This window comes from Erithacus rubecula (genome assembly GCF_903797595.1).
Source record: "Erithacus rubecula genome assembly, chromosome: 6".
NCBI classification, from domain to species: domain Eukaryota; kingdom Metazoa; phylum Chordata; class Aves; order Passeriformes; family Muscicapidae; genus Erithacus; species Erithacus rubecula.
The window spans coordinates 31,005,218-31,018,716 of NC_136688.1; positions in this window are offsets into that span (position 1 = coordinate 31,005,218).

Sequence of the window (13,499 nt, forward strand, 5' to 3'; positions counted from 1 at the left end):
TTGCTTTGAAAGATTTTTTTAGTGACCTGTCGGAAAGTTAGATGAATTATCAGAAATGGCCAAGTAAAATTACACTAAATGTCCTTTAGTAGAACCATTGAAATGCCCTCTGCAAAATATAGAATTGTTTAGTAAGAGGAAGAGAATTCAGGGACAGACAGACATAATCATATTTTGTGGCATAGCTCAGAGGCTGATTACTTGAGTCAAGTGACCAATCTGGGAGCTGTGAACCTCTGGACAGTCATCTTTTTTGCTATTACTAGTGGCTGTTTTAACCTACTCACCTATTAATCTATCGTATATTTTCACTTGATTTATATAGAACTTTACAAGTAACATTCGGTAGAATGCACCTTTAGTCATTCAAAACAAGCCCTTTGCCTAAATCCATCAGAACACATGGGTAATGGCTTCTGAGCAACAGAAAAAAGAAAAATAGGAGGAAGAGAGGAAGCTCGTTTAACACAAATATTGCAATATAATTGAAATTATATTAAAAAAATTAAATTACTTTTGTGAACTTGTTTAAAAGGGTCAAAAATGTGTTCGAGCTGTACAAGATTAACCTTTACTCGTTTGGGAAAATGCAGACTTCAACAGCATTCCTCTGCAGTGGTTGCACTTGCTAAAAGTTTAAAACAGTAATTTTTTCCCAAGAAAGGTCATCTTGAGCTAAAATGTCAAATAAATTATTTAGATTACTGAATTAGAAAAGTGAGGATCTGACAGGCTGAATTTTTTATGCACATTAGCCACAGTCAGGGTCTCTATATGCTCTTTCTATTAAGTGCAACCTCTCTTCCCTTATTAAGAGTCTCTCCATTTATTCCAATATATTCTCCTTAAGATGTATCTTTGCATCTAAATAGCTGGTCCAATTTGCTTCTTACTTATACAAAACAGGAAGTACTTTGACTGTTGCTCAGCATTTTTCCAGTATAAAAGTGATGTAAGAAAGAGATTCTTACTGCTACTTAGTAGGGGAAATTAGGTGTTCAAAAATTAACCTTCAAAGCCTCCATGTAACTATTGAATTCTAGATTGCAGACAAAGAAATGTTTTAAGGAGAAGGAATATTTTGAAAGATAGAAAATTAAAGGATTGAAATGGAAAGGGAATAAGTTTTAAGCAGATAGTATTCACAATTATGTCCCTATCTTGAAGAAAGTTACCTTTGCATGTATCTGCTTACACATAGGCTTCCCCCACAGGTTCACATCCATGTTTCCCATTTTTCCTAATATCTGATAGTTACTGGAGGAAGAACAAGAGCCTCTGTCTAAACGTGATCCCATATGACTCAGTCAAATGATAATAAAAGTAAAATTTCCAACTCCATTTTTCAAACCCAGTACTTGCTCAGCACTCTATAAAACATTCTCCATCATTAATAAATTCCTCCTAATTTCACTTCTGCTGCGATTTTTTTCCTCCACGTGTGCTGCAGATCAGGTTAAATTCTCATCCCAAGTTGCCAGTTCAAATACTGGATGTGCATAGCCTGAAGAAAGGTGAGATTCAACTTGCCAGCAAAAATAGCCTCCCTCAGTCCTTTCAAAGCCCAGCACACAAGGTGCCCTACCTCACTGGTCCTTTTGTTAATATGCAGATACTCCTGAGCAGGACAGTCTCACAGCCAGTTTCTGTGTAAGCCTAGCAGTGTGTGCAGCCCAGGTATGTGACAGTGCAAGCACAGAGCAGCCACAAGGCAATACTGGGGCCTCAGAGTGATCCACTCAGGAGTCTCATCCCCTTCCTTGCCTGGGTGTGAGGCATGCCTTGCATAGGGAAGAACTCCAGCAAAGCACAGCTGCACATTCTGGAAAGAGCAGCAAGAATAGCACCCATGTTAATGTATATCACCAGTGCAGGTAAAACAAGGGTGTCTGTGTGAGGAACTTTTCATCTACAACTACACGTAGCCAAATGCCTTTAACAAGATGACAGCAGGAAGAGCTGCCCTCACGCACTTATGGCTTACTTACTTTTTTATTTTTAAACACCTGAGTGTTTTGTGTTTGTTTTGCATGTAAAACACCTGGCATGTGCAGGAAAAGCTTCTTACTACCCTACCCTGAGACTGACCTGTTTTAACTTTCTGTCTTGAAATGGCACCAAAAGTACTTTGTCATTTGTGCATCATTGAGAAGAGGGATTTAGTGATTAGACAACCATAGACCTTACTCCTTGGTGATTCCTTCTTTGACAGGGTAAATCCCAGAGAAAAACAGTGTTAATAGAGCATGACATTTTGAAGAATAGAGCCCCAAATGTTAACATTTCTGTTGTCAAGCCAGGTATTATGCTGTGATAAAGAAAAAGAAATATTAAAAGAATTGTGAAAAGCTCTCTTGAATTAAGTTTCTTTCTGTTGCATTACTGTAAAGGCCATTAGTACCTCTCCCACTCAGGGGTCTTTCATCTTTCCTGCTGTGATTTTTTTTTTTCTGGACTTGTTCATAATTTGCCTTTGTCAGGTCAACAAAGTAAAACCTGTAATTTGTTATATAGTCTAAAATACTCAAGGTTCTTTTAGAGGTCTAAATTTAGGCAGAAACCGTTTCTTTTTTGAAAATGTTTGTACACTCTACTCACCTCTGACTACAGTCTTTGCAATATGAGGTAAAACACTGAGAAGTGGAAGTAATACATTGACTTTTAAATTTAATTATCAAATTAGCAAACAGAAGAAAGATTTTTAAAGAGTTCTTAGAAAGGTAGAGCAAGTTGGAAAGCTGAATCTTGAAAATATGAGATAGGCCAATAAATCACCTTCTTAAGGGTTTTCACAAGCAGCTTGAAGAGATCTTGGCATCAAAGCTTTGATTGTCTTTGTTGGGTGAAATACTCATCATTTGTGTAATTTTTTATCTATTTCCTAAGGTAAAATTAAGTAGGACCATGACTACTGACACAATCAAAATAAAGATACTAGGTTTTTGGGTTTTTTTGCTTCACCTTCCCAATCTCCTCCCCTTTCATTCATAATATCATGGAAGTGCTCTGATCTACAGTGTTTGAGAATTTTGCTTCCTCTTCTCAGTGATTTATGTGCTTCTTGATGCCAACATTTTTGGACTAAAATGCTTCTGCAACCAGAAGTCATACTGATATAAGCCTTGTGATAGAAATGTATTTTGCCCTATCTTGCAGCATTGTGCAACACTGGTGAAGCATTTCCCTTGTTATTTTCAGGAGAAGCTCTAAGTCCTAAGGGATGCCTCAGTTTCACCTGTGTAACTGGGCTGCTTCCAAAGAGTCTGCACAGACTGAACTGAGACCTGTTTTATTGACTTACCAAGATGGTCATTTTTGCTCCAAGGAAAAATCTGCCTAAGAGGACTGACTTGATACATTGCTATTTTATTTTGCTCCAACAATTTAAATTAAACTACTACCAAAGTTCTGTGTGTCAGTCCTCTAAATTCCTTTTCAAATTAACACTGAAAAGAAAATCCATCTCTCCATATATATGTAAATATGCAAAGCCAGCTGCCAAACAGTGACATTATCCACGGGTTCCTGTGGGCTTGCAATAGAAATGAATGGGAAACTCTTCTATAGTGCCAGGCTTGTATGATATTTTTGCAATAGGTGAGAAAAAGCAGCATCGTTCCATAAAAAAAGGAAGAGCATTTACCAATTGGAACATGGGCAGATGTCACTGATAGCAGATGGTTTTAAAACTTGAATTTTAAAACAGCAGCTGCCTGTCTGTGTTATATTAAAAAGGGCTACCCTTGGTTGGAATATTGGATTAAATGCTTTTGTAAGAAGACAGCCTTTTCAATAAAAAAAGCAAAAAAAAATCAATTATTCTAAAATCAGATATTCTGTTACATCCCTCCCAAAGCTTTGCTAAGTAAAATATCAAAATGATAGAAAGACCATTTGTGTCAAAGTTTGTAGAAAGAGCACAGGCTTACTTGCCTTGAATGTTTTTAGGTGCTGATACCAAATGACTTCACAATGTTGTCTTAATTCAAGGATATTATAGGACTCTTTCAAGAAAAAAAATGGACCTACTGAGGAAGTCCTTACTGAAACCTTTTCCAGGTTGAACCCGGAGTGCAGTGTCTTGTTTTGTTCCCTTGAGAGTGAGAAACAGGAGAGAGCCCAGCAGAGTGCCACCAGGACAGGCATGGGACTGGAGTATGTGCCATGTACACACACTTGTATGATTTGTACCCATATATGCAGTTAGAGGCTCACTGGCTTCTCTTTGCAATCTTTTGTGCCCTATGGGGAGTTATGCAGAAAGGAAGAAAAACTTGTCAGAGGAGAGAGGTATGGGCACAAAGATGAATCACAGCAATTGGAAGCAGCAGCAAGATGAATTCAGATTGGGTATTATGGGAAACTAAGCCCTCAGTAAGAGAAGTGAAGCACTGAAACAGGTTGTACAGAGAGGTTCAGCAAATCCCATCCTTGGGGATGTTCAGAACTTGAACTTTTAAAACTGCTTTTAATAGTCTCAGTATGCAATTGACTTTCCAGATCAGAAGAAATTACCATCTTTAAATACTTGGATCTTCACTCTACTGGGTGATGATTTTAACCTCTATCTGGGCCTTCTATTTTTTACTTGCCTTCTGTCCTTGTCTAACTTTTTTCTTCATTGGTTTTCTTATGAAGTAGTCTAAATTTTTTTCTCACCAGATCACAAGACATAATTCTTGCATAATTGACTGACTTTTGTTTATCAGGAACTATGGCTAATAAACATAATAAATCTTGAACTTAGCTTTGGTTATCCAATGCGAATCTTCCACATAGTTCCAGCAAGACCCTGTAGCAAAATATGCAGAAAAAACTGGGATCAGAGTTTCTGAACCATCAGAAGTGGAAATAATTGTTTAAACATAAATGCAACAAATTTAATTTGTGTATTCAGTATTCTCCTAAATAACAATGACATTTCAATGAGAAAAATCTTACTAAGTTGGCTCTTCCATTGCAATTCAGAACATTTTCTTCATTCAAGCAGTTGCACTGTCTTGTATTTTTAAAAGAAAGTTTTTTAAATCTTCACTTAAAAACTTAAAATTCTTTAAGCTCAGCTGTGTATGTCAGAATTCTTAATGTTGCACTCCTTGTGGTCAGATTATTCCTACATCTGTAGTTCAGCAAGAAAAGTTGATTCCTATTCAACTTTTAATGTCAACATTTTAGTACTTAAAGATACATGCCATTTAACCAAAGAAAAGCATTTGTATGGAGATTTGCTTATTTTCTCATAGGCTACTAAAAAAATTAAAATACATAAAGCATCTGGTTTTGGTTTCTGGATCTGGCATGACATATCTGTCAACAACTTGCTTTTTGATTTTTATTTTTCAGCAGAGGATGGACCTCATTTTAAGAATATCTCAACCATATTCTTGTAGAATGCTCACATTCAGTGATGCAGACATACTTAACATATGATGCAGATAAATGTTCTTCATCTCTGAAAAAAATCCCTATAGTCCTTTTGAACTTTGCTCTGGAAACAGAATTTGGCCTCTGCTTTTGTCTGCTTCTTGGTTACAATTACAATCATAATTAAATCACTACCTAGACAGATATGCTGTAAGTGAACATATCCCTTACATTTTTCTATTAAATGGTTAGTACATTTCTGAACACAAACATGGGTCCCTAATGTCCAGTTAGCTGTATAAACCTCTTACACAGCTTGGCTGGCATATGACTTGAACAATGGATTTTGAATTCTACATAATTCCTTTTTTTCCAAAGGCTAATTAAAATCAATTTCATGGCATTTCTCTGCTGTTAGGAAAGATGCCTCTGGTAGATGTTTCAATCATTAGCAATATGGTGCTGCTGGATTAAAAACAAATTTCCAAATAACACAGCAATGACAGTTAGTCTATGATAATCCATGCAACTGCTAATGAAGAAAACCTGTTCTGCCTCTATACCTGAATATTTGCTGATGCCATCTCAAAATAGAGATGTCAGAAAGCAGTAATTTTTTTACAGTTTAAAGTGGTGTTCATCGCTTCTAGTTATGGAAATTTAATAATTTTCTGAATGTCACAAAGGATTCAGACTTTAAAAATATGGGCTTTCATAATTAATATAAATATGAAATCTTTCAGAATTTAGTTCTAGAGAAAATACATCTCATACACTCTGGCTTCATCTAGAGACACTCTACCTTTGTTTGAATGTTGCTGCAATGGTTATCTCTCGAGTGTTTTAAGTTAAGCTGACTGAAATTCTGCTCTTACTTTGCACAGTGTAAGCCTAGTCTGAGGCCAGCATCAAAACATTTCTGAAAGCTTATAGAACCCAGTGTGCAACCATTAGTCCAAACTGAGCCAAAATCTGGTCTTCATTGATAGTCAACGAGCTTTGTTACTGAAATAGCCAAAGTGAGAGTTTTACTTCAGAAATTTGAAAAACAATGATGTTAATGAAAAGTAAGCAAGAAAGAAGATTTTAATAAGCATTTTGAAGAGAAGAAGTGTGATCAGTAGAAAGGGGTATTTGTAACTGAACAAGACTCAGAGCAGCACAGACAACCTAAACTCACTTTCTCTTAGTGCCTGTTTTTGCAGTAGGGCTGTTTATTCCTACCCTTTGAGAATGAGCTACCATTATCTTTCATGGGGAGTTATTGAAGTCAGAACCAGCTGAAACAAAATATTTTTATTTCTGGGTTAAACAACTGTAAATGTATTTGTTGTACATATAGAAGTAAAAGTCCTTCTTTGAGGACTGATTTGGCATAAAAACTTGTGTATGAATCCCTTGCTCCTCAATAACCAGATTATTGGTTTTTATGAATTGTTGTGTCTTATCCCCAGCTAAAGAAGCCTTGCCAACCAAATCATAATTAAATTTGATGGATTCCCATCAACTCACCTTAGATATATCAGAATTTTTCACTAAAAATAAAAATATTATCACGTGATTAATAGCTAGCTGTTTTGATAAAAGCAAACAAACTATCTAGTGTTCTTCCCCCAATATTTTCTTTCTGATTAGTACATTTGCTAGTATCTATATTCATGAATAGCATGAAAACTCCACAGCTTTTTATTAAAAATAAGAATAGAAAAGAAAACATTTAGAAAATTTTAACAAATTGTTTAGGTAGATGTAATATATCAGTGATATATCAGTGACCTGACACAAAATCATGGATTTTGCTTCCTTTCTTAGATGGTTGCTACCACTCTCTTATATGTGAAAGACATAGTCCTTATAGGCTAGGATCCTTTTATAGTGCAATTTTCTATGGAAGCTGCACCAATTGTATTGCTGAAATGAAGCCAGGCAATCTCTGCTCTGCCCTCATCCACTGAGCAAGTTACTCCATCACTGATGCCAATCACTTGATCAATCATTTGCCACTGACCAGCCCATGTTGTGTCTTCCCAATTGTCTTGTCTTCCATGTTTATGACAACAGCTTCCATGAGGGCCTGTTTCATAATGTGGCTGTTTCATAATGTGCCTGATTGAAACTGATTCCTCTGTTATTTCCTAGATCTCCCCTTTGGGACACAGGGATATATTTGAGCATTTCCAATCGTTGAGAATTTGACCTGTTCTCCATGACCTTCCAAAAGTGAAACAGAGGGACTTTTCTGTACTTTTGGTCAACTTACTGAGCACCCTCAGACCCATCTCATAAACTTTCATATGTTCAAAAGCTGCAGATAGCTCTTAACTCTCTTCTTCATTAACTAGTTCACTGTTTTCTTGTTGCTTCTTGGCACTGAGACCCAGAGGCTAAATTTACCCTTGAACACCAAAGCACATAAAGCTTTTAGTATTTCAGCTTTTTCTGTACCATGTTTAATTGACCTGTCAGCTTATACTAACTTGTTCAGCCATGGACCCACATCTTGTACTTTGGCTTGCTGCTCATGTACTGATGTCTTCTTTGTTATTCCAGGCATTTTTTGCAAGTTCGAGTTCTAGTCAAAGTTTTGTCTCTCCCACAACTTCAAGCAATATTTCTATGTTCTTCTCTGGGTGCCTGTCCCAAAGTCACTGCTCAACATGTCTTTGATTTATCATATTTTCAAAAATGTTGATAATGAGTAAAATTAACAGTAATGGTGTCAATTTAAAATTCCAAACAGCAATAAGTGAGTTATTGTTGTGTCAATTACCTTTTAGTTTCTTTGCTGTGCATTTGCTAAACTGTTTATGAGTTATTTTGACACTGTTAGTGAAGTTAAAAGGGAATACCTTGTATTGCAGGGGTGACTTTCAAGGTTCTACCTATAAAATTTTAACAGGAGTCCATGGTTAATCAAGCTGCCACTACAAAAGATTGCACATGTACATGCTGCAAGGATTGTGTGTGCTTGTGTGCAGAAAGTGAATATTTCTATGAATAGTACAAGCTATAGACATAGAGAAATGAGAGAATTTTTATATAGGCATCTTTGAAGAGACAGCATGAGAAAAAGCAACTAGAGGCATTTGATGTGGGCTGGCGAGGAACAGAGGGAAGTGTGCTCTGTGAAATGTGCACGTGCACATGCAAAGCATACATTTGTTAGGGACAAGAGTGCGTATGCCTGAAGACATTTATAGAGAGGAGTATTTTTATAGTGTGCATCTGTGTGAGGAAATTTGAGCGTGAAGTTATAAGTCTGTTTATGTATAGATTAAAGGAGAATATATGGATTTATTTAGAAGTCAAGCAGTGGATATAAGTGAGGTGATGTCAATGTTCACTCTACATACATATTTACAATGTGTAAACCTGTAATTTTAATTGGGGGAATTCATCTCTAAGAAGCTTTTTTTGGTGGAAAAGTGAGAAAACAAAGTGTAAAAAAAAGGGAATGAAATAAAGATAGTGAACTACACACTAAGATATAATAAAAAATTCCTTATGTTGCCATGATAAATATTTTCATGCTTTCAGTGTATCACATGCAAAAGTATCATTATTTTCTCTATTAATATAACTAAGTTTACTTAATATTTATGTATGCAGCAGGACAAAAACCCCCACTGATTATTTTTCTTGTTGTTTACTTTAAATATTTTTAAAGAGTAGCCCCACCTTGCCAAACAATTTTCAAAAAATCTATCAGTTCCTAAGAAACTTTGGATGGAAGAGTAGGCATATTTTTCTTTTTGTGCGTGTCCTTGTAAAAATCTTATTCTGTTATAGGCCTGTACTATTAAATAGCTTGCAGCACTGATTATTACTTCTGCTTTGAGTGGCATTTCCCACCCTACCAGTCATTATCAAAAGAGACTTTCGTGTTAATTTCCTGGAAGATCCAAATGCTTCTATTTCAAGGTCATCTCGAAGGATAGTTTAAAGAGCTTTTTCTGTAAAATATGTATATTTACAAGAGCACGCATAAATGGTCACCAGGGAAGATAAGCTATCAGAGAGTAAAGAGATGTCTTTCCTTATACAGTTCACACACCAGTGAAGCAGATAAAATTGGTTTTGTACCCAGCCTATGAATACACTGTTAAGAACTCTGTCCTGAAAATTGATCTACTGAGATAAAATTCAATGCATCTCTTTTCATAAATATCTAACAGTGGCATCAAAATTCTACTGCTCTTGGCTGAATAACCATCTACCTGTCATTCCAGCAGGTAGCAGGAGTGGCTTCACTCATTTGCTCAAGACACACGGGAACAGGCTGCATCTGTAGGTAATTAGAGCCTTAGTTTTCGTGCACAAAGATGTGAGTCCAAGTTTACAGTTATTAAAGTCAGATGCATGACTGATTATGAAATGTTAAGATTAAATCTGCTTTTATTTTTAATAACAAAGTGATCCAGTATTCATTAACTTGTCGTTTTTCAAGTCCTTCCATGCAGCTTTGTATTCCTGGTCTTGTCTTCCCTCTCACTAGTGCATAAAAAATACTGGCACACTACACCTCCTTAGAAGCAATCAGGCTGTAACATTACCAAGGCTTACTTTTGCTCTGTTAGTTCATTCTGTGGTCATGATCCACCTGCACAAGCTAAAAATCAGTGTTGCATGACATTTTTTTACGGGCATAAGTGTGCATATGGGCTTTAGTGTTCTGAAAATACATGGTCAGCTCAGTAACACAAAATCAGATGTGGGCAGGAGCAGGCACATAAGGACTACTCACAGCTGGAATGTGCTCAGAACCTTGTTAACTGGTATACCACTATCAGCAATTTAAGAGTATTATTGTAAAATAGAAATCACATTGCAATGGCTGTCATGTGATATCTCCTCCAATTTTACCTTGGAGATATTCTTCTCTTCTCTTCATATTCTGCTTTAGGTAATACGGAAACTCCTAAAGTAAGAGGCAAATATGTGAGAATTTGGAAAATATACTAGCCTGTATAACTAAGCCAGTAGCTGCTAGACCAATAGGTAAAAGTCGTACTTACTTCAACAGAAATGAATGCAGGTCCTTTATTTCAGAAGAAATCAAAACTAGATGTTATCAATAAGATAAAGGCAGCTAAAAATCTCTGTTTACATGTAATTTAATATCCTATAGCCAACCAAAGTCCAACACATTCATTTAGAAGAAACCCTAACTATTTCATTTTTGCTTTAATTTTTACAGTGTGCCACAAGAAAAAAAAAAAGAGTTTAAAATATAATTTTAATTCTATTTTATCTTTAGCTACTGGATATCTCATATGAAAACACAAATTAAGTGAAAGTGCCCAAATCTAGCAGAAAGGAGATGATATACTGTAATGATTAAAAGGAAAAAAAAAATTATTTTCTTCTGCTAGTATGGTTAGCAATTAAGTGAAAAACCTGTATGGCAAACTTACTTAAACTTCTGTGACAATAGTGGACAAAACCAGCTTAGCTGTTTCTTTCCTCAAACCACCTGAGGAACAATCTTATTAGAAGGATAGAGCTTTAAGAATACACCCCTGCATAGGGTGTGGATGATTGGGAAGGGACAATCCAGTCCAATATGCACCTGAGGGAACCAGTGTGGGGAATGAAAATGTGATCCCACAGTCCTTCTGTTGATGCTGTACTGGATTTCAGAAGGTATAAACAGAAGTGCCTTTTAATGTGTGAAACAGAAGGATGGATGTTTCCTGGTGAGGAATCATTCCATTTCTTTTACTAACATATTAATTAAAATTTCTGCCTAAATTAATCAGAGCTGTAAATAAGGCATTTTATGAATCAGGCTTTAAAAAAATTAAAAAACTATTTGCAAAGTGTAGTCCACAATCCTGATGAAATTGCATGGTAGTCACAGAGCTTTTTTAAAAGGGTGGTTTGTCTATTAATAAAACATTGTAAACACATATTATGATCATCATCTCACACTCACCATGAAACATCTCACTGTCAACTTTCAAAATATGGTTCCTTCATTTGACTGATTTTGAAAGACTATTCCTTTACAACACCGATTTCAGCTTCTAAACTATTTGCATACATTACTATTCCATTTAGAAAGGCCCCTCTCTTACCAAGAGGCCACTTCAAAAGTATGACTGAATTGGGCTCTTACATACCATATGCACAGAAATATTTGTGTCCCTATGAAAACAAAAGATAAACCATTCCTTGAAAGAATATATATTTTTCTCTTTGACCAATGTTTCAGCAGCATTTCAAAACCCTTGTTGGGAAAAAATCTTAAATTCTAAGTTTTAAAATCTGAATAATTAGATTAATTTCAATATGGCTGAAAAACCTGCCTCCTTGTTGTTTAGACGTTTCCATTTGGTGCTTTATTGAACAGGTTGGTGAGGTGCTCCGAAACAATTTATGGCTGATTCCTCATATGTTGCTGATTCACTTCTTCATAGGAAGGAATTTAAAACTGATGCAAGCAATTGAGCTACAGAACAGGAAGAGAGAGGGAGAAGAAACCTTAACTATCTTCTCTCATTTAGATATCCACTAACTCTTGTATCTAGATTCACTTACTCAAACGTAAGGCTTGTGGACTTGTTTAATATCAGCCAGTAATAAAGAGCTCTTCAGTGAAATACAGTTATATTCCTCTATTAACTGCAGCTCTTGAAGCAGTCATTGTGGAAAGGGAAGTCTAAACCCTTCAATGTCAAGGCATTTAGAGGCACTCTGGCATCAATCAAGGTCTGCGTCCAGTAAGTGCCTGCTTACATTTACATGAAATATTCATATGGCTTTCAGTTTTGTTTTTCTCTCTCCTAATCATCACTTTTAGGGAGAAACTACAATCATCACAGTTAAGGGAGGGTGTTATGGGACGTGTAGTACCTTTCAATGTCAGACTTCCTGCGGATAACTAGCTCCGTAATGAGGCAGCACACTGTATAGACTACCAAGGGTCTTCCTCCCAAAGCCAGCCTTGTTATTGTGCATTATTCATCTTCAAGTACACAACTTAAAGCAAATTAAAGTAATTAATTAGCCATAACAGATGTGACAAAAAGTGATTTCAAAGCTTGAAAAATATTAAACATTGCCTTTAAGCGAACAAGGTTTCCCCCACCACACACGTGTTCTCCAAACACAGTGTTCTGGTCTTCCATTATGCTCTTTTAATTGTAGAAGCACACAGGATCCTTTTAGACTGAGAGTGATTTATTATTTCCATATTTTTCTAATGTTTTTCATATGACTATGCAGAGCTTTGAAAGTGTCAGGCACTATACCCTGTGAATTGTTATTAATACCTGTGTTTGGCTAGAGACCATCACTAGTCTTTTCCCCACCTTAAATATTACATCAACAAGTCTATAGTACAATATGTGACATCACTGATGCTTCAGAACACAGTAAATACATAATTCTTTGTTTTTAAGCAAAAAAATAGCATTTGGAGTTACTTAGGATTTTGGGTATTACCTTCTGAATAAAATATAAACATTTCTCATTGTCCTTTATTTAGCCTTGGAGTAAGTTTGTTTAGTTCAGCACTGATGGTAGCAATATCTATAGTTTTCTTTATTATCAGACTATTAATACCAGAAATTTGGGTCTTATAAAACTACTTACAAATAATGGTTTTAGCTGTTGTGATTTTGCAGCAGAAGTAAGAACAGATCATACAAGACTAATAAAAGCAGAAAAATATAAAAAGTTGTATAAAAAGATACACAAATATAAAAAGGATATCTAGTGTAGCTGCTGCTGGAATTGCACATGCAAAATGAGATTCAGTCCTTTAACTTGCAGTGTGAACAATTATATTTAAAAGAACTTTAGGATTTAACACAACATATAATATTATATGTATTAAAAAATCTAAGATTACCAAGACAAATATGAAAAACAAAGTTTGCACGATTAGCATTTCGCACACTAAAATATTCATTTTTTCACAGCATCTTCCTCTTCTCTCCCTTTAAATGCTCATACAGCAGACTAACTGCATTTGCATTATACTCTCATGTTGAGTCTGCTGGCATCATCAGTTTTGACTTTTTTCAAAGGATTCTGGATTCTCTAATAAATTACTATGCCAGAATTGAAGCTGATTGCCTAAAAATTGAATATAAATGGCAAAGCACTGAAACCTAGGAAAACATCCAAAA